Genomic DNA, 25,168 nt, shown 5'->3' with positions numbered 1-25,168 from the left:
GTAGCTATATTGTCCCTTCTCACCTCTTCTACCCAGTCCAGAGCACACCCCACCCCACCCTCCTCCCTCCCCAGTCCCCCACCCCCGCCTTTCCTCCTTGTCTTCAGAGGAAATTATAAGTCCCATCTGTTATCTGATGGAGCACCGAACTCTATCCATTAATCACCTCCTCCTAGAGGGACCTAATCTAGTCTTTCATCATCAGCAAGGTCATTGAGGAATTTTTCTAAACACACGTGTCTCTCTCTCCTGATTCTTACCTTTAGCAATGCAAAGACTCTGCCGATTACTCAAATGCAGAGCTGTCTCTCACAACTCTCAGGCCAAATTATTAGGCCAGCCTCCCTAACCGTCCTAACAGAGGAAGGGAGAGACACGCTCTCCTCTCTCCTCATCTACAGTAAGAGCCAGTTTCCTTTCCTCCTTCCTGATTCGTAGTTAACACTGAAAGAAAAGAAAAAAAACATTCTTATACAGTACATCCATCTTGGCACGCATCTCTGATTTTCTTGTCTGAGGATAAATCCGTACGGGATAGGGTGGTATCAAAGGTTGAATATTGCCTCTGTGATTTCTTTTAAAAATTATTTTTAAGTTTTGAAAGGCTTTTCCCATGTAGAGATGAGATATTCACCCCTTTTCCTACTTTTATTGTTTCAGTTTTTTTGCTGGATTGTTTAGTCCATCTGAAATTTATTTTGGTGAACATTGGGAAATTAGGTTATAACTTTATTACTCCCCCCAGAATGATTAACCATTATCCCAGCACTAAAATGCCCCCTTTCCTCAAGAATTGGTGATGCATTGCAGACCAATTCTCTAACTGGCACACTAAGTCTGACTCTAGCTTATCAATTTTGCTCCATTGAGCTATTTCTTTTTTTAAGGAGGGCGCAGCTCACAGTGGCCCATGCGGCGACCGGCAACCTTGGTGTTCTCAGCACCAAGCTGTAACCACTGAACTAACCGGCCACCCCACCGTTGAGCTATTTTTGAATGAGTTGGAGTTAGTTCTTGATAATTTTATAATACAGAGGAAAGAAAATTTACCTGCAGAGAAGGAAGGGGCAGGGATGACAATGAAAACCTAAAAAGAGGGGAAATGGATACAACAAGGTGGTGTAGTGTGTATGACAGGGAGTCATTTACAGTCATTTTCCTGAAGCACTGGGCTGCCCTAATGACCTGGCTGTGGCTGGAGAGCATCAATTATGACAGAAAAAGTCTGACATCATGACGGGTCCGCAGCTATCTAGGAGCAGAATCAGAGGAATCTGATGTAACACCCATCCATTCATTCAGCAAATATATATGGAGGGCCTACTACATGTCAGGAACTACATTGGCTCCTGAGTCTAAAGCTGTGAACAAACAGACAGGATTCTGCCTCCTAGAGTCGACAGGGAGGAGGGAAATTTTGTCCCGGAAGTAGGATATGTAGTCGGGGGTTACGCACCTTGTTTTCTTTTGCTATTAACATAGGCCTTGTGGGTGATTGTGAATATTTGGTAGCCTAGAACATGCATCTGCTTCTTCTATTTGGGTTATTGCTCATTGTTGTCAGTTGAGTGGCCTAGAAATAGAACTTGAGAAGGGGACTCTTGTGTACGTGATCTACTGGGAAGTGCTCGCAGGAAGAGGGAAGTGAAGGAGACAGAACAGGGCACAGGAAAAGACAAGCAAGGATGTGGTCTAGCTGAAGACCAGATTTGGCCTGAACGCATTGGGAGCTCTGAACTATAAAGCGCAGCCCGGAGTGACCCCATCTGAAGCAAGGGTGTCGCTTTTGAATGCCTGTAGCAGTTCAAATATTGGCTGCAGGCTACTAAATACTAGCAGCCCCATTTCCAAGGCTGAGATTGCTACTGTTCAGGTACGAGTAAATTTCAGGAGGTAAAGACAACCTGGGTAAGAAATCAAGAGCATGTACTTGTGTTCATGTGAACCTTACACTAGTCTTAACCCCACTCCTAATGATAGCCCTGGGTGTGCTGTCATTAGCTCTAGCCCTGTGGCTCTCTTTGTCCTGAAGTTAACAAAAGCCCTAGGCCTAGCCCAAGCCATAACACTAAATCAGACTCTGTTGCAACCCTAGGCCTACCCCCAGCCCTATATCTAATCCCAGCCCCAATTGTAACCCTGACTTTAGTTGTATCCCAAATGTGACTCCAGCCCAGCTCTAGCCCTGACCCTAACCTTCTGTAATCCCAGCCTTAGTCCTAGCCCTATCCCTTCCCCTAACCCTAGTATGAATCCTTGTCCTATGATTCTCTTTATCCTTTCTTATTTTTTTTAGCCCAATTCACCAATCTTTTCATTATATTTGTGAGCTGCCCAGTATCTTTGTGATATATTCCTGTGTTGTTTAAATTAATCAAAGTCCATTTCTAATGCTTTCAGTTAAGAGCCCTGACAAATGTGGAAATTGGTACCAAAAGTAGATGCAGGCAAAAGACCTTCAAATTTTGGAGGAAACTTGGAGTGGCTATCAGATCTGCCTGGGAAGAAAGACAGTGAAATCTAGCTCATTTTACGACATGGGAATTTGGCAATCTGTAGCAGAATGTGGGAAAACAATGATTGAAATTGTTAGCTGTAGTCACATGGAATGGATACCCATTAGAAAAAAGGCTTTAGAGTAACAGTGATTGATATAGGACACACACACTCACACACACACACACACACACACACACACACACACACACACACTTTAAGATCCAAGAGATGAGATATCTTCCTCTAATAGGTCTGGACAGTATTAAGTTCCTAAATTCCTGTTTTGAGGCATGAAATAAAACCTAGGAAATACATATGGTGGTGATAAAAGAATCTCTTATTTTAAAGCTACAAGGCTTAAATAGAAAAACAAGTTTAATCCTATAGCTTGTACGTTACATCACTTAAATGTACAGTTTTGTCTGTTTTCTTAGTTGATTAACTGAAAACTGGACTCAACAGTTTCTTGTGTTGTGGCGCCAGAAGTTCTAAGATATAACGTAGACCAGAGTTGCTCACACTTTTTGGTCACAGGATGTCTTTGCACTCTTAAACATTATTGAAGACTCAAAGAGCTTTTGTTTATGTGTATTATAGCCATTGATCTTTATGGTATCAGCCATTCAAACTCAGAAATTCAACATTATTTATTTTGTAATATGTAATAAAAAATAAACCCATTACATTTTCATATAGATGGATATGTTTCATATAGATGGATATGTAATATGTACACACATACATATATTTATATAGGTTGTATAAATTATATACATATATACAAATATTTTGATGGAAATAACTATATTTTCCAGATGAAAAAATTTAGTGAGGAAGGTAACGCCATTTTGTAAATCTCCTTAGAGTCTAGCTTAATAGGAGAAAGCTGGATTCTAATATCCGCTTCTGCAAACAATCTGTTGAAGTGTCACGTCTTATAGTCTCTGTACATGCATGAAAGAATGAGGGTGAAAAAGCAAGTAACACCGTGCTATTATTATGAAAAGAGTATTGAGCTCATACATCCCTTGAAAGGGTCTCAGAGACCCCCAGGAGTGCCTGGATCACACTTTGAGAGCCTTAGATATAGAGAAAGGGCTCCAAAGTCTTCAAGGGAGAACCTAACCACCCCTCAAATATGTGCCACAACAGAGCCCAGAACACCCTTACTTCACCAAAGTCTAGAGAAATATATCAGGAGAAGAGCATAAAAATCTTTTAAAAGCACTTAACTGGCTTCTTTCTGTAGGCTGTGGATACTAGTGGGCAATGTTACAGTTGAAATGAGCACCTTCATTTCAATGGGAACAGCAGGATCCCAGGAAGGTCTGATCAAACAGCAGTTCTTCACTGTAAGTGACAAAGTGGGCAAGGTTACCATAGTAGTCAGCAAGGATGGAGACATAACAGAATGTTCTCATCCACAGAGATATTTAAGAGGGGCTCTTTGATCACGGGATCTTTATTACTAAGATAGGTAATAGTACATTAAGATACTATTTGGTTTGTATGACCCCCAAAAAGTTTTGGTCTGGAAAAAAGAGGTATAATTTAAGATACTATTATGGAGAATCATGGCCCCTCACCCAAGTGTCAGACCTAAGACAGATCTGAACATAGAGTCCTTGAATGAAAGGGAGGCCCAAATGAAAAACTTCTTCAGTAAAGACAGAAACTTACTTATCTTCCAAGACTTAAGCCGTTGGTCACAGTAACAGTGTGCCAGGGAAAGGAAAATGCTCAGACCATTAGGAGAATATTGGGCACTAGCTTTGAGACAACAGTAACACCATGGGTCCCAGCACGCACTGTGGTCCATAAATCAAGGTGAGACTTCTGGATGTTAGGTGATAAATGGGGTTTCCTCAGTGTCCATCTCACAGTAGGCCCAGCCGGACTCCAGATACTCGTATATCAGTGATTATTTTCCCAGCTCCCAAATGTGAAGTTCAGGAGCAAAGAGTGCCTCCACATGGGATCTGCTACCTTCAAAGATTGAAAGAGGCACGAGTAATAATGCCTATCTCATTCCTATTTAATTAGCAAGATTGACTAGGACAAAAAGACCTTGGAAAATAACTGTGGATGACCACAGGCTTCATCGGTTGGTGACTTAAGTTGCAGTTGCTCTTCCAGATGTGTTCTCCTTACTGGAGTAAATCAATATTCCTAGCGTGTGTATGTAACTTTGTATTTGGCAAAGGCATTTTTCTTATCCTAGTATGTGGAGAACGCAAATAGCAGTTTTCTTTCAACTGACAAGGTGAGTAGTACACTTTTAAATGTTGTCTCATGGTTATGTCCACTCTTTGGCTCTGTGCCACAGTGTAGCCCATACTGACATTGACCATCTCATCTTCCTACAGGACATCACACATGTTCACTGCATTCCATCATGCGGATAGAATCAGGACAGATGAAATTATTAGCAGGCCCTCTTGATCCCTTGGTAATACACATATTTACCCTCTGAAGGTAGGAAATAAAACCTAAGAACATTCAGAGGCCTGTTATCTGGTTGAATTTTCCAACGATGCAGTGGTCTGGACTTCAAAGCGAAGAAGAAATTGCCACACCTACCACTAAGAAAGACGTATGGTGTCGGATAAACCTCTTTGGATTTCTGAGGCAAAATATTCCATATTCAGATGTGCTACTACTCTGAATTTACTAAATAATATGAAAGGGATGCCAGATTTGAGTGGGTTCCTGAACAGCAGAGGTTCTCCAGCCTGGCTCATGAGCAAATAGCTCCATAATTTGGTCCGCATGCGTCAGTGGATACAATGGTAGCCTAAGTGTCCATATCTGATCCACGTGGATGCTGTGGTCAACCTGACAGCACTATCACAGGGGTGGTGCCAATGGGTTTGAAACGAAGCATCCTCTCTTTATCAAGTAACTCCTTTTGAGAAACAATTCTTGCCCTGGGAGATACCAGTGCACATCAGATGCCCTTCAGATACGAGCTGCTTATCATGAACTGAGTAATATGATCCACCAAGCTATAAAGATGGGTGTGCTCAACGTAACTACAGCATTAATTGCAGGTCCTGGAGGTATTATTAATAGGTTACCTGAGCAGGTTGGTTACACTCCCAGCATGCCTACTCTGGATGCATGTAACTCCCTTCCTAACTCACAGCCTTTTCCTCTTGGGGAGTTCCCTTGGACCAGTTGACCAGGGAAGAAAAATTCAAGCCTGGCTTACAATTTTCCTGCAGTCTTCTTGGAACCAACCAGAAGAGACTGCAGTAACATTATAGACATGAAAGACAAAGAGAAATGGCTGTTGGACACTAAATCCTCCTAGTGGGGGAACTTTTGAGTATCAAACCCACTCTTCTGGATGGAGAGAAAGCCTGAAGTTAAGAGCAACAAGATTCACAGGCAGTGACTAATGAGAACACGAAACGAAAGTCTCTTAGGTCATCATTTTTCTCCTGTATCTTATCCTGATACACTCAAGTACACAGTCTCCCACACACCTTTCCACTGTGCCCCTTCCCAGACCTTCCACCATAGCCTCTGGATTCACATCCTATCACCAGCCAACCCCCTGGCTCTTCCCCTGAAGACATTGCTCCTCCTACAACCCTCTCAAGGCATGGCTATTTTTTTCTTCACCTCAAATGATTTCTTCATTGTCCACCACTCCCTTCTCATTTTTACTTCCTCAGTCACCAAAATTACTCTCCTGTGTATACTCTAAATGACCTTGCCCCTCTCTTTCTTTATTAAAACTCATCTGGAAAAAAACAACCTTGGTTAAACCCAACTTTCTTCCTCTTTTTTATGTCAACATGGAAGCAGAGAATTATGTGTGTGGACAAAAACACACAACCATGCTGATTTAATCCTACTTTAAATTTATAACCACAAATCTCAAATGGGCTCTCAGGCCTTCAGGAAATCCTACATTTTCTTAAACAATTCACTTTTTCCCATCGAGCTCACTATTTCACAGCTCTTCTCCCCTCCAGCTTCTGATATTCTCACCACATTCAGCAGAATCACTAAATCAATCCATTTACATTTAACTGAATCCACAAACGCTGTCTTCCCTCTTATGCAATGGATGAGTTGTTTCTACTTAAGAGCAGACCCCTACTTCTTCCCTGGTTCTCTCCCCTCTCATCTGCGCACGGACTTTGCTTCTCTAAGTCTTCTGTATCATTGGTTTGCTCCTCTAGCAGTAACTCACTATATTCTAAATGTTTTTCTCTTGCTAGATGCAATGTCATGAAAATGAATTAGAAAATTGATACATTTTTAGCAAAATTGAAGCAAACAATATGACTTCAAACATAGCGAGGAAATTAAAATAAAACAATACCCAAAGAAAAAAAATGGAAAAATTTGTGAAAGATCTCCTGTCCCCGCCAAAAAACCAAGTCAGGGTAAGTTTTGTCAACCCAACGTCAATTAGTAATATGTACATTGTAGGTAACTTGTCATAAAAGGTCTTCTTATCTTTCAGAGAGGTGCAGTGAAAGATTTAGGAGTGAAATGACATGTCTGGGATGAGGATTTGCTTTAAAATAATTCAAGGGATGAGGAAATTGGGTGAGAATAGAGATAGATGGGCCCTGCATTGATAATAGTTGGAGCTGGTGATGAATACATGGAGCTCATATGATTCTATTTTTATGTTTGAATTTTTTCATAACTTTTTTTTAAAAAAACTGCTGAATGTATTGATGATGGCTGTTAATCTTGAGATATCAAAGATGAGACAAGGGCCCAGAGATATACTATCAATGTCATCTCTTTAATAAAAAGATGAATAAGAACTAAGAAGAAATTAGGAAAAAATGGAACACTTAAAGAAACTTTTTGAAAAGTGTTTTCTCTGGATTGTCCCAGGACTTTATCTAAAAACCATGTCACAGGGGGTAATATGATTAATAAAACGTTTTACAATTTTCTTATAGTAAAACTGTTTCTATTTGATTATCCAGGAACCCAGAGAACCTAGACTACGAAAACAAAGTGAAAATAGTGTCCTGCTAGCCATAAAACTAAATTCTCACAGATACATGGCTCTGTTTTTCAACTCTCAGTTCTGTGCAATTGGTGTATTTATCCATTCCTATGACAGAAATAACCCCTTAATTACAGTCACTTTATGTTATATTTAGTTTTCTGGTCAGGATTAATACACTGGATTGTTTTTTTTTTTGTTTGTTTTGTATTTTGTTTGTTTTTTTACTGTTTTTGTTGTTTTTATTTTTTTTAATTGCTTGGATATTCTTACGTGTTTACTTTTTCCATATGAACTTTAGGATATGTTGTCATTTCCTTAAAATAAAATTTCCTTGACATTGGAATTACATAAAATATACTGATTAATTTTGGGGTAAATGATACATCACAACATGGAGTCTCTCTATCTGGTTAGCTCGGCTAACATGTAATTACTACCCTCGGGTCTTAGCCAACTCTAATTAAACATGACAGCCTATATTAGCTGTGCTTGAGTAGTCAGTTGCGGGCCTCACAGTGGCATTGCCTAGGGAGCTGCAGACGCAAGAGGCCTGCAATGAGTATTTAGCGGCACAAGAAATGACAAGAGCAATGAGATGGATTTTTGGAAAATGTACACATTTTTCAGGATCCTCAGATTTACTGGGGAAAAGGGCGGAACTTCATGCAGCCAGGCCTGCTGTGGACTCAGATTGTGTGCGAACTGACTGAGAAAGGCAGGTCTCATAGTTGAGTATATTGCCGCTATATATCTTTTTATGGTTGTTTTTTCTTTCTAATTTATTGTGCAGTCTTTTGTTATACTTTTGTCGTTCCCATTATTTTCGGCTTTTTTAAAGTCATGTTCTTTCAGATGTATCTTTCGTAAACACCAGAAAGCTAGACTTTCTTTTTCCACCAGTCTGAGAGCCTCCTCTTTCTAAGGGAGGATTTAACCTTTCACTGTTTCCTATGACCCTAGAGTACTGTTGGCCTTATTCTTGTCATATGTTACGTTTTGACTTTATTATGCCTTATTGCTGTTGCCCTTCAGTGATTTGGTATCTTTTAAGAGCGTGCTGCAGCTGCGTCCTCCATTTAATTGGTCCATGCGGGGTGGGCTTGGGAAGAGTAAACTGTTTCCCACCACCATCTTCCCTTAGCTAACTCAGCTTCTGCTTTGCAAGTTCTTATACCCCACATAGAGGTTGTTGTTGTTTTTTTACCAATTTATTTATTCCTAAGACCTAGTCATAGAAAGAGGAGTCTATTCATATTGGGTCCACTTTATATTGCCACATGTGATAAATTTAGTAACACCAGGAGGAAAAGGTTCAATTTGCTGATGATGAGCCATGCAAAGCTGTTACTTGTGTTTTCCTCTCATAGTCCTTGCAGAGCAGAAACTGCTGACCCTCCTCTTCTTACCGCCCCTCCCAGTGTGACATAATCACAGAGTATCTAAAGAAGTTTCCTCGAGGTGAGTGTCCCTGGCACATTCAAGGAATAGCAAGGAGGACATTGTGCCTATGGAGTGAGGTGACAGAGAAGAGGAAAATGAGGTTGGGGACTCCCATGTAGGTCCTGTGGACCACTGGAAAGACTGTTGTCTATACTCTGGGGGCAATGTGGAGCCTTTAGAGAGTTTTAAGAGAGGAGGGCCATGCTATGACTCACAGTTTACAGGAACATTGGCCTCTCTGTTGAAAATGGGCTGTGGGGAAGGTGGGGCCCAGGGGAAGAAGCAAGGATTTAAGAGCCCCTCACAGGAACCCAGGAGAGATGATCGTGATTTGGAGGAGGATGGAAACAGTGAAGGTGGTGAGAAATAGAGTCTGGATTATATTTTGAAGGTAGAACCAACATGACTTCCTGGGAGATGGACGTGAATGAGAAAAAAAGAAGTTAAAAACGGTTACAAGCTTTTTGGCCTGAGCAACTGAAATCTAGGAAATTTGAAGAGTAGAACTTGGGGAAAGATCAGCAGTTCATTTTAGGGCATAATCAGGTTAAGATCCTTAGTAGACATCCAAATGGCTGTGCCAAGTAGGAAGTTTGTTTACATGAGTCTGGAGGGAAAGTCAAGGCTGGAAGTAGACATTTGGAAGCTCCCTGTGCATAAATGGTGTTTAAAGCCTTGAGATTCACACCAGGTGCCATAAAGAAGTGATTGGTATTAATCCATTTTTTTTTTCTTCTAAGGCATCCAAGAGCAACGGCTCAGCCTTATGAACATAAGGCTACATGTCCCAACCCTAGCTTAATCCAGGTCTTAATGTCAATGCCTTTTGTACCCCAGTTCTCACCGCTCCAATATTCCCAGCTCCAATATTCCCATCTTCCAAGACTGACGTTGATTCTCCTTTACTTTGCAGCACTACAAAAAGCAGGAGTGATTCTGACTTTGTCAAGAGTATGTGCCTCTGGATTAGTTCATTTCTCTGAGGCTCAGTTTCCTTATCTGTAAGTTGCAGGTAATCGTAGCTATCCCACAGAGTTGTTGGGAGGATTCAGTGAGCTGATGTCATTAAAGCACTTAGTACAGTTCTTGGTGCATATATGTGCTCAACAAATGTTAGATTAAGACGCTGGGATATGACATTATCATCGATGATCCTGCGAATGTGGACGTAACATGATTAGACCTCTGCTCTCGTTCTGACCTGATGACCAGTTCAAGTTCTTTCCTTGGAGGATGTATGCGTATGTGTGGCATGTGGTTATAGGTGAGTACCCCACAATCATTTGGGGTGCTCTCAGTTCAGTTTAAGCTGATGCTGCATTTGTAATAATTGATCTATTTCTACACATTTATTAAATAAATAGAAAATACTTTTTTCCTCATATAATAACTGGAAGATTGAGAAATACTGGTTTCATCTAACCTTCAGGTATGCAAACCTACACTCTACCAGTTGATGTTGGGGGGCCCGTTTATGTCACAGTGGGGTTTTAGCGCATTACTGAAGTACAGCTGGTGGCAGTAGTAGTGGAGGAGGTGGACACCGTGGGACCTCAGCCTCCCTGGCTGGTCCTGAACTTGTCTGGCCTCCCTCACACCTTCCAGAGCCACTGACTATTCTTGATATGCACTTGAGTCCATCTTTCACTCAGCGATTGGAGGGAGGTTTTAAAAATGTGCATTTGAGTACATTGCTCCCTCACCTAGAACTCTTTTCTTCTTACTCAAACAGTCACAGGCCCATGGTCTGGCTCTTCCCCACGGCTCCAGCCACTGAAGGTCTTGGCTGCCTGTGGAGCTTTGTCTGATGCTGCCCCTGCCCTTTGCATGGCCGGCTTCCGTTCCTCCTCTGAGACCTCTGCCTGATGTTGAATAAGGCTGGGACCTGCCAGGGCAATTACTGTTTTCTCTTTTGTGTACTCACCCTGCTTCCCTCCCAGGTCTCTGCACCCTTGTCTTCCAGCAGCAGCAGGTCACCAGCTGCTGAAGTAGCTCAGGACCCATAGCTGGGGATTCACTCAAGGAGCTCTGCCTGCCACCTGCTCCCTGCGAGCTGGGAGTGGGAGACGGAGACCAGCCCCTCCTCCTCAAGGGTGGGCTCCACATGTCTGTCATCTGGTGCCCGGAATCAGATGTTAGGAGCCTGCTCCCACAGGGCCACAAGGCAGGGACTCAAAATGAATGAATGAATGACTTCAAAATTCAGTACCAACCCTGACTGAATCTCATGGAAACAGCGACCGGCCCCTGGTAAAGGCGCAAAGAGCGCTGGACGTATTCGGCAGACAAGAACTGTAGTTACCGGTCTACCATTAATTTGATGCTTCTCTGGTCGTGTCCCTCTTTTCTGCCCGCAGTTTCCTGAAAATGAGAAGGTTGGACTAGATGATCTCAGAGATTGCCCAGCTCTAGGATTCTTAAATTACAGAACTGGAAGGAAGCTGATCTGTCAGTTATACTTCAAATAGTCTTTTCCCCCCATTATAAGCCCTCATTGTTGGTAACAGCCCCATGTCTACTCTGAACCCAGGAAACCACTCTTGCATTCTCCCAGGTAGCCATGCTCATTTGCATACAACCCTGGCATATACTTGATCATTTTTTTTATAATTGAATTTTTTTTTAGATAATTGTAGATTCACAGTCAGTCATAAAAAATATGATTTGCGCAGTTTTCCCCCATGATAACATTTTGCAAAACCTTAATATGCTATCATAACTAGGATATTGACATTGATACAACCTATGTTACCCAGATTTCCCGTTTTACCTGTACTTATTTGTGTGTGCGTGTGTGCGTGTGTGTGTGTAAGGTCTATATAAATTGTATCCCGTTCTAAAACCACAGGTTCTAAAACCACAAGAATCCCTTGTGTTGCTCTTTTATAACCATACCTTCCCTTCCTCCCATCCCACCTTATCCTCCACTTGATGGTTTTTCAAAAATCTTATTTGGACATAATCTCAAAGTTACAGAAATGTTCCAGTACACCCTGTACCCAGATTCACTGACGGTTAATAATTTTGCCCATTTATCCCTTTTTCCTATCGACAATTATTCTGAATCAGTTAAAGTTGTGTATATCTTGCCCCTTTACCCCCTTCACCATACTTCAGTGTGTATTTCCAAAAATAGGGGAATTCTTCTACATGACCATAGTACCAGCTATCAACGTCAGCGAACTTAACATTTGATCCAATACTTTAATCTATCGGGATTCCAATTTGTCCATCAGAATGTTCTTCATAGCATTTCCACTCCTCCAGTACAGGATCCAGTGTAGCACCAGGTATCATCTTGAGTTGCCGTGACTTTTTAGCATCCTTTAATCTGGAACATTTCCCAAGCCTTCTCTTGTCTTTTATGACATTGACATGTTTGAAGAATGTAGCCTTTGCCCCTTTTTAATAGACAGTCCTCATTGTGGGTTTGCCTGAGGCTTCATCATTAGATTCATGTTATGCATTCTCGCTGGGAATACTGCGTGAGTGTTATGTTCTGAGGATGTGACTGATATCCATCTGTTCTCATTGGTGATGTTCATTTTGATCACCTCGTCAAGATGCTGTCTGCCTGCCCCTTTGTATAGTAAATGTTTCCCTCTTGCTACTAATATCCCTAAACCACCTATGGGGAGACGTAATAACCCAGGCAAATAGCTGCTCCCCAATAAACTCCACCACCAGTGTTAACATCCATTGAGGATTCCTGCAGGAACCAATCTTGACAATACACTTGCTCTCTTCAAGGCCTCTGCCAGTACTGGAAACCAGGTTTTCTAGGGTTTCGATTCCTGGCGTCTTTGGTTCTGGTCTGAGTCTTCTCCATATCCTTCCAGTGTCCTCCTATGCCCTTTGGGCAGAGACTAGGCCGAAGCAGTCAACTCAGCTACCTCAACTGGAAATGAGCTCATGTGGGTGGTTCCCCCTTAAACCGTCCAGCAGTGATTTGCATAATAGAGTGGCCTGTGAGCTCTTACTTCCTGGATCGTTTCCTGATCCACTACACCACCTCCCTCACTCTTCGGTGGCATTTTGTTCGGACATCCCTCACCCTACCCCCACCCCCAACTTCGCGTGTGTCCTCCCCGGGTTTAAGCCTAAGGGATGCTTTCCTAGGGGACGGCAAGATCTGCAATAACCCAACACCTGGACTTCCACTACGTTGGCGGCACAGTCCTGCGCGAGTCGCACCGTCCCCCCACCCCCACCTTAGACTGACTCTGGACTGGCATCGAGAAAAGCTAGAAGAAAATAATCGCTCGGGGCAGGGGTGTGGTAGTTTTTCCCGACCCTGGTATATTTCCCGGTACTTCTTCGTGCCCCGCGGTGCGGGTAGAGGCTCAGGGACAGGCCAAGGGCCGCGGTAGGAGAGGTGGCAGTGGCAGGAGAGGTAGCAGCGGCGCGGCTCCGGGCGGCTGAAATGCGCTCCGCCCCTGGGCATCCTGGAGGGCAGCCCGCAGGTGGCAGCGCCGGGTGGCGGGCGGGATGGGGGAAGGGGAGGGCTCGGCGCGCGTCGGGCGGTGACGTTTAGCGCGTAGGGGAGGTGCGAGCCGCCCCTCCGCCCGGAGCCATGGCGAGAGGCCGCACCGCGGCCGCTGCATCAGTGCCCTCACCCACAGCAGCGCTCGGGTCCGCCGTCCCGGGGCCCACCCGGCCGCCGCCCCGGTTCGCCCTGAGCCAGTGACTCCAGCGCGTCTCGAGCCAGGCGCCCCCTAGAGAGGGGCTGCGTACGGGAGGGAGCGCGGCGGAGCCTGAGCGCCCCGATTACCCGGACGACCCCCGCGTTCCGGAACCCCGGACCCGGAGCCTGGGAGCGCCAAGTCGGCGGGCGTGTAGCAGGAGAAGGAGGCGCCAAAGCCGAACCTCGCCGCGCGCGCCCGGGTGCCGCCCGGCCGGCTGCTGCAGGAGAGGAAACCGGAGCCGCCGGGCGGCCGGGGCCGGGCGGAGGACAACGAGGAGGCAGGGAGAGGCCAGGAGAGCCGAGCGGCGGGACAGCTCCGCGCCTGAGGCCCCCGGGACCGCTCCTGCTACGGGGCCGCGCTGCGTGTGCCTCTCGCGGGTAAGCCCGGGTTCCGCTTACCCGTGCCTCAGGCGCATCGGGCCCGGGGGCTGGTTGGGGAAGGACGCGGGTGTTCTGGGAGTGTGGGCGCGTGATGTGGTGGCGGCGGGAGAGGCCAGGAGCTGGGACCCTGCGGGGGCTCCTGTACCGATCGCATCTGCGGGAGGCCTGCGGGTGGCTCACAGGGGCTCAGAGGGTGCCTATAGGGCATCGTATTGGTCACTCCGGGTGTCCTGGATTCCGGGTTTCGGCACTCCGAGGTGACAGTGAGGCGACCTTCAGAAAGCCCCGTGCTGAGCCAGGCGAGAGCACGAGCAGCACCTCGATTCCCATCCACCCGCAAAACTAATGTAAATGACATCTGTATGTGCCTGGGGTCACCGGTCAGATGGCTTATAGGACCCCCCCACCCCTTCCATTCTGAGAGTTAACAAGTTCACTTTGTCACTTTTTTGACATGAGTTTTAGAATTCTTTTCCAATCTTCAAGGTCAGCCTCTTGCAGGTTAAAACAAATGTAATGAAATGTATCGTTTCGTTTGTTTGTTTGTTTTGTAAGGTTGTGTTTAGGGAAGCACATGTCAAAAGCCCAGCTGCTGGCGGGCTGGCGCCGGATGCCCCCTACCCATTAAGCCTCAGTGTTTTAGAACCCTTCTCTGCACTTGTCCAGAAACTGAAATCAACCTCCGCTTTCAGCGACCCCCTCAGTCTGAGTGTTTAGGCCTCGGATTTTTTTTAAAAACTTTTTTTCCTGATATGCTTTACCAGAACGTAGTTGTTTCAAACAAATGTGTAAAGGAACTTGTAGGCAGGACGGATACTTTTTCCTGGAGCTCTTTTGGTTATTTGTGGCAGGGGGTGACAGACACCACAGGGAAACAAGCTAGCAACAGGGTCCTTTCCAGTTTCCAACTACAAGAGCAGCAGAGAGGGAGGTGGTCAGACTGAGCAAGGATCAGCTCTGAACCGTCTGCACTGGGGAGGTTCTCCCAGTTCCGGAGGAGGATGACAGGTGGGGAGCTTGGCTGGAAGGTTCAGAGTTGGACCTGGAGTGACAGATGGCCTTTCTCTTTTGGTTTGGAAAGGTCACACTCATGTGCCCTTTGCTCTCTGACCCGTGTTGTCACAGCAGTGCCCATGCAAGTGTAGACTGAGCCACCTGGAGAGCTGAGCCTGGGTGGGGATGCTGAGCTGTGTTAGAAAGCCATGTCCAGGGGCAGCAGGTTTGGCAAGAGTTGGATTTCAGCGCGGTCTGGCCCAGCACTAGCCATTTCCTGTTTGCTGCCCCAGGGACCTGTGAGATTTGGTTTCCCATCCCCAACTCTCCCTGGAGAGTATATCCATCCTGGCTGTGTTGCCTAGGCTCTTTCTAAAAGGACACTGGCCTTGGAGTGGGAAACCCGGATTCAAATTCCAGCTCCTCTTTCTCTTTACTGGCTGTGTGACCTTGGGCTCTTGTTTAACCTTTCTGACCTGGCTTTCCCGTCTCTGTGATTGCCCCTTACCCAAAGAAGAAAACAAACCTCCTTGGACTGTGGTAAGGATTAAAATTTTTTAAATTAAAGTGTCAGTAAAAGTGTGACTCAATGACCTGTGAGGGTTTTCAGGTCTCATTCCAATATCACTGGGTAACCTTGTTGAGCCCCACAGGGATAATAAAGCAGGTATTATAGTACTAATTATTATCTTGTAGGTTTAGTGTGTGGGTCAAATTAGGCCATGTAAAGAGGCTTTGAAAATAAAAGAACATCGCTTGAATTGAAAGGAGTTCCTAAACTGTTTTTTCTTTTCTTTTCCAAATAAACAGCATCTTAGTGTTTGCCGTCCGATGTGGACTTTCTTCCTGTCATTGCCTTCTGAGCCCCTGCCTCAGACCTTGCACATAGTAGGTCTCTGTAATTGTTAGATGAGTCTGGGCTCCCCATCTTGACCGTGTGTTCCCAAGGTGGAGAGCAGACCTTGGGCTTCCTCTGCGCCATCAGCTGTCGGTATTTTCATGGACTCGATCGTTCTGTTGCTCCATACAGCTCTTAAGACAGCCAAGGAGGGCAAGCAGGCAAGTGCCCATTTTTCGTACAATGGGCAGTTCTCTTTTTTCCCTTTAGGACTCAGTGGAGAAAGGCACTAGAGGAAGAGTTCATTGAAACTGACTGAGAGTTCCAGATATTAAATCAAGCCTTTCACCTGGGCTGTAGTTCACCTGGGAAGTTTAATAAACTTGGGGATAATGTGACAACGACCAGCCTCTTCTGATGCATAATGATTATGTGACCCTTGGTTTTGAAGATGATCTATGTAACTCGTCTGTACTTGGCATGGACCTTGACTCTTATGAGGAAGGACAGACGGATGCTCCTTTTAGGAGATTAAGGGGAGAATTGTCTCCACCATCCCCAGGGTTCTTAGATTTTATTTTATAGTGTTGGGTGAGTGTCTGTTGTATAGAGACACACTGTCGAATGGGTCTTCTGGTTCCTCCGGCCTTTTTTCATTCTTTTTGAACAAATGTTCCGTATTCTGACTTACCTTCTTATTAAGTATATCCAAGCGGAGGCCACCTGCAGTGTAGAAAAGTTCAAAGTTTTAGCGAAGGGCGGTAAATAATAACATGTAGATCTGAATGCCTCTGAGCTACATATAATCCCAAATGATGTGCAGATGCTTAAAGAAAGACTTTGACAGGTGTCTTATGAAGGGCTGAGTGGCATTATTATTCATTGAGAAGCTCACTTAATTGTGTGTTTATTAATAGTGCACCTGAGGTGGAAGGGGGTGGAAGCAAGGTAAGCTCTTAAAACCCTTCTTTGGGCTTCTGGTCCAGCATTCAAGGAAGGGTTGCTCCCAGCCTCACTGGGTTAGTGGGGAGAGCTTTTCCGAGAAGCACTGTAAATCTCTTTGGTAAAGACTAGCAAATGGTGACTTCTCAGGAGGCCACTGACAGCCTTTGGGAGTCTTTTGGCCTCCATGTCTCAAGCTGCGAAATGGATTATATTGATGCTTCTTAAACTTGCCCCAATGAAACCCTGGAAAAGGGGATCGGTAAGCTCAACCTGAGGTTTTCCGCACTTTTCAGTATTAGTTCAATGATTCTTGTGATGAAGAGCAGAACGCAGGATTCATCTTGTTTGTTTTAAGATAAAAATAATTTAAATTGCTGTTTTGAGTCAAAAAGCACCAAGGAATATGCACCTTATTTTCCCTGGGGCCCTGGTGGCTCCCCACAGCACAAGTGTGTGTACCCCAGTGTCACACGGAGTGTCATGCGGGGTCTCTGCTCCCGCTCCCCACATAAGAACGCAGGACATGGTGAGGCCAAAAAGGAACACCCACGGAGCCATAGATAGGGGAGTCATACCAGTATAGTCTCGCTGGCAGCTGGGTTGGAGACACAGGAGGCAGGAGCCACACAATCCGCAATCCACACTCCGCCACCTACTAGCTCAGCCACCATCTTCTTGCCAGCCCCCATTTTCTGCTAGCATATAGCCCCGGGAGTTATATTAGTGGCCAATGGCTCACTGGTTACAGCTGAAGGCCAACTATACACAGCTGATGGCCATCCAATCACAGTTGATGGCCATTTACTACCTGAGCCAGCACTTTTCCACATGAGGGCGAGAGCCTGGAAACTGCACTCCTGGCTCTGTCCCCACACCCAGTTTCAGAATTTTGGAGCTGGATTATTTCTAGGGTCGCTTCTAGTTCCAGACTTGATGAAATGCCAGGACATTTAAAAGTAGAAGCTAATAGGTAATCTCCTTCCTAGAGGAAATGGATTTTGTACTAATATCTGAAAAGGATGCTGAAATACTGAAGGGAAATGGGTATATTAGTAAATTAAAGAACCACCAGAATATAAATTATCTGCATTTGAATGTTAAGGAAGATCATGCTGTGGGTCTTCAGGGGTCTTTGCCCTTTTTTTTAATTTCTTTAAGAATTAGTTGAAAATAACCGTGAACACGTCGATTAAGTGGTTTGACTTTCTGAAAAGCACCCCTTTGGCGTATCATTCAGAGCACTTCACTCTTCATTGCACGTCTCCGTAATGACTAGACGTATTTACTAGATAGAGTATGATTATGTTGATTAAAAAATGCTGCTGTCTCTTGATTTGCATTCACACAGATTAGCTGTTAGCAAATCCTACATTCGATTACATAGATGCAAGTTGATTAATGTCACTTAAAATGGATATTAATTAGTAGGGATATGGGATTTTTTTCTTCTCCATGTTTGGAGACAAAAACCATCCATGCATGTGGAGAACCATAGGATTTTAGAAGTTCTCCAGTTCCTCTGGTTTTGGTAAAATCAAGAAGTCCTTCCAGGCAGTTCTATAACATCAACAGCATATGCTGTGGGCCTGGATTTTTGTTTTTTGGGGTTTTTTTTTTCCTTTTTTTGATGATCACATTCTGGGAGCTCTCAGTTTTGAACTTTTGCAAAAAGTAGGGGAGGCGTGGTCCAGTGCATGCCTGCCTCCTGTTGTTATGGGCCTTATCAAATAATTTCCAGTCTGGGATATGGTCAGAAACACAAAATGTCTCCCTAGAATGTTGGAAATGGCTTGGTTTCCTTTGTGTTATTGACTCCTGAATTTGAACCAGGAAGAGCTGGTGAGTAATGAGTGCAGAAGCCGCCCTTGAATTTCTGTTTGTCTGAGGGCCACTGGGAAACTTTCCCTGGGGAGTGGAGAGGAAACATTTCTTTGACCTCCAGGAGCATCTCTTGTCCTCAATGTGATGAGAAAGGCAGGGAGTGAGTGACTACAGATGGCTAGGCTGTTTTTGCCAGCGGGACTAAGGGTCCAGATTCACGGTGGAACCAAGTGGCTCTGGCCTGGATGGAGAATGGCCGTGAGAAGAGGGCAATGCTCATGAGACGGACATGCTGACTATTGCTGTTTCTGCCTGACTTTTGGTCCCTGCTGTCAGGTGTGTGTGTGTGGGGGGTGTCGGGGGTGGAGGGGGACCTATAGTTATCTGCACACCTAGGAGGGAGCTTGTTAGACCTGCAGAATCTCAGACCCGCCCCACGCCTGCTAAATATGAATCTGCACTTTAAACACATCCTCAAGTGGTATTAATGCTCAGACACCCCTGCACAGTTATACAGAATGTTCTTTTCTGGTGCACAAGGCCAGACTTCGTAATGTTGGGAAGAGCAAATGGCCCCCACACACTTGCTCCTGCCCTACTTGGGAGAGTTGGTGCTCAAGCTGGATTCACCCTTTTGCTCTCTACTGAAAGGAGAGGGGCTAGGGTTTCTCTGTGAAGGTCGCTGAACCCGTTCCCTCCCCAACGCCCACCTCTTCCCTTCCTTAAGTTGTGTGCAGCGGACTGTAAAATGGGAGGGTCCAGGAAGGGAAGGGTCACCTGTCTTGCTAAGTCAGTAGTGAGGGAAAGCTGTCCAGAACCCAGCCAGTCATTTACCCTCCCTACGCCAATACACACCTAAAACATTGGGTGATGTTTTGAGTTTTTAACAATATGCCAGAGCAGTGAATAGGCAGTTCTCCCCAAACTGTCCTACCAAGTAGTTGAAACAGCCATCCATCTGCCCATCCACTCACCTACTCTTTGAACAAATCTAAAATGTCAGGTCACATGCACTGTGCATATGGGAGATTACGAGATAGACAGAGTGACAGAATGGAAGCCACATAGAAGGGAAGTGGATCTGACCCCAGTGTGTGTAACCTCTTCCTCACCTTCCTTTCCTCCCTCGTGCTTTCCAAGCGGGTGGGGAGCCCTCAGCCTGCCCTGCTCTTTCCATAAGCTCATGCGGAAGTGGGAGCAGATAACCTGTCCTCGCCAAATTCTTTTTTTTGCCCCCAAGGTGCCCAAGTCACCCAATCTGAGAGATGAAAGGGATTTTATTTCTAAAAAAAATAAAAATGTAGTAAAATACATATGACATAAAATGTCTCGTTTTAAAGTGTACGGTTTTGTGGCGGTGAGTCCATTCACACCGTTGTGCAAATATCACCACCATCCATCTCCAGAACTTTTCCATCCATCTCCAGAATTTTTTCACCCTCACAAAATGAAACTGTATTGATTAAACACTAACTCCTTGTTTCCCCCTCCCCTCAGCCCCTGAACCTCACATAAGGGGAATCATACAATATTTGTCTTTTTGTATCTGGCTTATTTCACTTAGCGTAATGTCTTCAAGGTTCATCTGTGTTGTACCATATACCAGAATTTCATTCTTTTTTAAGGCAGAATAATATTGCACTGTGTGTCTATACCAGTTCATTCATTTATTCTTCGGTGGACACTTGGGTTGCTTCAACCTTTTGACGATTGTGAATAGTGCTGCTATGAACCTGGGTGTACAAATACCTGTTTGAGTCCTTGCTGTCTCTTCTTTTGGGTCTTACCCGCAAGTGGAATCGTTGGATCCTATGGTAATTCTGTTTAATTTTTGAGGCAGCACCCTACTGTGTTCCTCAGTCGGCTGCACCATTTTATATTCCTACCCACAGTGCACAAGGGTTCTACTTTCTCCATCTCCTCATCAACATATGTTATTTTCTGGGGTTTTTTTAATAATAGCCATCCTCATGGGTGTGACGTGGCTATTTCTTTTGACTCACTTTTCTCCCTTCGTTCTGTTATTCTCCCAACACTAGCCATGGTCCTTGCCTTGCTTTGAGATGTGGGGAATTCCCGAAAGATGAGGCGCTCTTGCTTCAACCCTTGCTCTTGATTGCTGCTTAATTCTGAGGCCATCACATTTAATTCACTTAGTAAGTGTGATGGGACTCAGGTTCATAAGGTTTCTAGAAGCTACTATTGTTTATGGTCTATGTTTAAGGTCGTTCCCTCCTCCCATGTATTTTGAATGGAAATTGGAGTATGTGAGTTGGGGGACTCCAGAGGATAACAGTAAAAGGGCAGCTCAGTAAGACAATACATTACATTTGTGAGTCTGAATGCAGAGTTCTAAGAATAAATTTGGTTTGCCTGTTGGGCCTTATCTTTGAGTGGGGGTGTTTGGTGGTTTGACATCTGCAGATATCTGGCAGCCCAGTTGTGTCAAGGGCTGTTTATTATTATTATTAAAAGAGGGGTCCAAAGATATGGGCCTTGCCTGCGTTGTAGAATTTCAAGTCCGGGAAGAAAATTGGAGGTTTACTTAAACTAAAGGGACAGGCAGATTTCTTGTCATGTTACAAACTTGGAATTGGTAGGCTTTGTGCCGAGGGATTAAAAACACCAAACAAACAAACAAAAAGAAAAACCAAACCTATGATTTAGGAACAGCAGCATAATGATTTTAGAGGAAAGGTGGGGGGCAGTAAAATGAGCAGCTCGTTATATGTATGACTCACTTGGGCTGTGTCTGTGTTTCATTTGGGTGCAGAATGTCTCAGACAGTTGGTTTACTGGCTTTCATAGTAGAGAAGAAAAGAGTATCATCCAGATGGTGGGTATTTCATTTCAACCTTTGCATCTAGAATATGTTTTCAATAAAATGCTGAACACTATGGGAATTGCAGCTCTGTTTTATGTACCTGAGTGGGGTGCACCCTTATTTTCATCCCTTTGTTAAAAAATAAAAACTTACAGATTTAACAAGCTGTCTGGATAAACTGTGGCATACTATTGGTGTGTTTGATGCCGTGTTCCTTTTTTCTTTCCCCTTTAAGATTGGTACTTTGTCAGTGCTGAGCTTAGCAGGGAGCTCCTTTTTATGACAGCCAGTTCCTGAATCTTACCTTATATGATAACCTCATATGGTTAATAAGAAGATGACGTGATATTGGATGTTTGGTACAGAGTAAGCATTTTGTGTCCACCATTATTATTGCTATTATTGAACTCCTTTAGGTCCATTCATCCATAATCATTTCGGAGCATATATTCTATGCCATGCCCTAGTGGCACGTGCTGGCCTCCACGGTCGTGGGGCTGGCGGAAACAGCCCCCGTGCCCTAAGGCAGTGATGTGGCCCATGGTTTTTGCTCACCTAACCACTGACTTCCCTCCTTTGAGGAGAAAGGGTTAACTTTGCAAGGATTCCAAGGTATTAGAGAAATGCCTTTGGACTTCATATTTGGCCACAGATATGAAGACATTTCCAAAGTCTCTTGTGGACAAAGTATAGTGTAGTGGTAAATATTCAAGGAAATATCTTTCTCTTTGAGAGAACAGAACACTCTTACTGTTACAACAGTAGATAAAAAGTGGGACAAACAAATCATTGGGAAAATAGACTAAAATGTTGATTGATGCAGTAGATGTGTTTATACTGTACTTGGAAGATAGGAAAACATTTTGTATTATTAAATGGGAAATTCTAAGTCCATGAGGAGTGTCATAGCAATTATTGAATGAGTGTTCCCTGGAAAACTTTTAGCTGGGCTAAGTCTCTTGATACTAGAGGAGAAGTGACACTGATGTGAAAGGGGATAAAGAAAATGAATATTCCTGGGAGTTTGGTTGTCTTATAATCAGACTTTTATCCTGTATGGTATACTGAATTCTCTGTTTGGCAAGTGGCAGCATGCCAGAGAGTGATCAGCGTAATCAAATCTGACAATTTCCCCTCCACAGATTGGAAGTTGCATCCAGGTTTGGTCACTAGGATGGAAAAGCGATGCAGTTTGTAGACCTTCCACAGAGAAGGCCCATGGCAGGGCAGGGGTGTCATTAGTAGAGGTGGCTGGCTTCACCTTGTGCCCCAGGCTGGTGTGTGGTCCCAGACTCATCTACCTCCAGGATGACTGAGACCTGCAGTGGAAGCTCTGGCTTTAGTTAAGATGAGAGAGGGTGGCGACTTCAGCTCCGGTAGTAAGTGACTATGTGGATGGAAACAAGTGAATCCCTTTGAATGATGTTGAGATAAGGCATGCTCTTTGAAAGGAGGGTGGTAAGGTGGGGAGGGGCGGAGGCAGGGATGAGGCTGAGATTTCCAGATGGGATTAGCACCACATAGTTGTACAGGGCTGAGGACCAGGAGGACCATTTTGAACATGCTGAGTTTGATGTGACATTTCCACGTGGAGAAGTTTAAGGCAGTGGGACTTTTGAGCCCGACTCATGGAAGAGAGAGCCAAGTGTGAGGTAAGGGCTTGGGGTGCATTCCATGTAGACAGTAGTGATGTCCTGTGTAGAAGAATTCACAGAGGACTGACCAGAGGTTGACCAGAAGGAAACCAGATGTGCTGGGGGAGAAAGTATTCTTGCAATGAAGGGAGGGGTTCATGGGGTCATTCTGCTCTGAGAGGCCAAGTAAGATAAAGGCTAAAATGTCCTCTGGGTTTATTTATACATGGTAGGTATGCAAATATTTGTAGAGTTGTCACTCCGTTTTCCATGGCTCAAAATAGACGCCGGCTTAGCCCTGTGAATATCTTATAATAACATCTTGGCTATAAGAATTCTTGCAGCGTTCGTGCAAATTTGCAGGTTTCCTTGCCAAGTATCATGTATGCTTATCTCACGGGTGTCCATATTTTATGAATTCCTGAAATTAGTGCGCTCAGAATTAGAAAGCTTGCTGCCCTTCCTTGGGATTCTTATACACCTGCTTGATCTTTTACAGTTTGTACCATTAGAGTTATAGAATCATAGTAAAATTGGGGGGAGGCATTAGAAATCGCTTGTTTTAGCAAACATACTCCTGCAGACTCATCAGACTGGATAAAGTAAGAATTTAACCATACCAGCTGTTGGTGAGGATGTGGGACAACTGGAAGCCTCACGCACCACATAGAAAGAACAACCACTTGGAAAATTGGCAGTATTTCCTAAAGCTGAACATATATATTACGACCCAATGATTCACTCCTGGGCTTATACACAACAGAAGTGAATGCTGGGTACTTAGTTCCCAGCAGCCTTACTTACGATAGCCCCAAATGTCCATTAACTGGTGATTGTATTAACCAGTTGTGGTACGTCCGCACAATGGAATACTACTCAGCAATAAAAAGGAATATAATACTAATAATGCCACCTATGGATGACAATAAAACATTGCGCAAACAAGGCCAGACACAAAAGTATATGCTGTATGATTCCATTTTCAGGACGTTAACAACAGATAGAACTATCCTGTGATAAGGATCAGAATACTGGTGGTTACCTGTGAGAAGGTACTGACCATATAAAGTGTATAGGTAAGTAAAAATTAATAGAGCTGAATGCAAAAGATAGTAAAGGTTCTAACTTGACAACTATTTGATTTTAATGCAACATGATATAAAATATTTGTTCCACAGAATATAACTGTGCTCTAACTTGTAGTTTTCATCCCATCTCCCGCCCCCCGATTGGAGTCATTTAGAAAACACGCACACCCCAGTAGATGATCTTTCAGGCAGCTGTTGTCCAGTCTTTGGGGTAACGAAGCCTGGGTGTTTATTTTTTTCCTTGGTTCACCAGGGTATATTGTTACCGTTGTGGGTCAGGGCTTGGAATAGGATGAAGTAATAAGGACACGCCAAAGGTACAAAATTGATAAGGGGGTGGGAGGAACTTTTGCCAAAAATTTAAGTAATCAAGATAAATAACATTTTAGTGCAACATGAAAAAAAGAAAAAAATTTAATGCAAAAGAAATCTATGATGAACAAAATATCAAATTTCTTCATGAAGACAAAATTGGCATTCCTGAATTTTCCCCGTGCCTCCGGCTCCACGATGCCTTGGTAAGGCACTGTTGTGGGCCGGAAGATGGATCCAGGGAGATTCTTGAAGGCTTGAGGACCATAGGCTTGACCTGGATGTATGACCTAAAAAGAGTGACAGTGAAAGGACAAAGTTGGTAGGTAAAGACTGAAATAGAAATTGGTCACGTTAATGCTTTTAGCGTGTTGTGAATGGATACAACATGGATTCTGTGTCTTGGAAAGGATTCTTCTCAGTATGGTACACATTCCAGCAAAAGGGAATACTGTGTAAAAGTAATTATAGTCCTTAAAATGCTGTAATTCTTTTTAAGTTTTTGTGAATTTTGCAGTGGCATTTAAACTTATGGCATTGCTGTTATAAATCACAGCAGGAAATTGTCCAGGCTCTGGTAACTTATTCATGGCACTAACAAGGTATAAAAACATGGTCTTTAGTGTGTAACAGTGTTTAGCAGTAAAAGAAGTTAATGATTGACCACCTTTTGGAAATCACCCGATTGCTATGATATAATTACTTGGTGGGCGGGGATGGAA

General features: G+C 44.1%; 1 protein-coding gene across 2 annotated transcripts in view; it reads left to right on the top strand.

The window, feature by feature from the left end:
• The first annotated feature begins 13,465 nt into the window (after positions 1-13,465).
• Positions 13,466-25,168, top strand: part of TRAK1 (trafficking kinesin protein 1) — a 168,326-nt gene continuing 156,623 nt past the window's right edge. For both annotated transcript variants that reach the window (XM_074312572.2, XM_074312568.2), the window contains exon 1: positions 13,466-13,988. The gene's annotated coding sequence lies outside the window, so the exon portion shown is untranslated. The remainder of the gene's footprint in view (positions 13,989-25,168) is intronic.

The sequence above is a fragment of the Rhinolophus sinicus genome, chromosome 5 (genome assembly GCF_057876585.1).
Source record: "Rhinolophus sinicus isolate RSI-liver-muscle chromosome 5, RSI-T2T, whole genome shotgun sequence".
NCBI classification, from domain to species: Eukaryota; Metazoa; Chordata; class Mammalia; order Chiroptera; family Rhinolophidae; genus Rhinolophus; species Rhinolophus sinicus.
The sequence above is the reverse complement of the archived record's forward strand: the minus strand, read 5'-3'. Positions and strand labels throughout refer to the sequence as shown.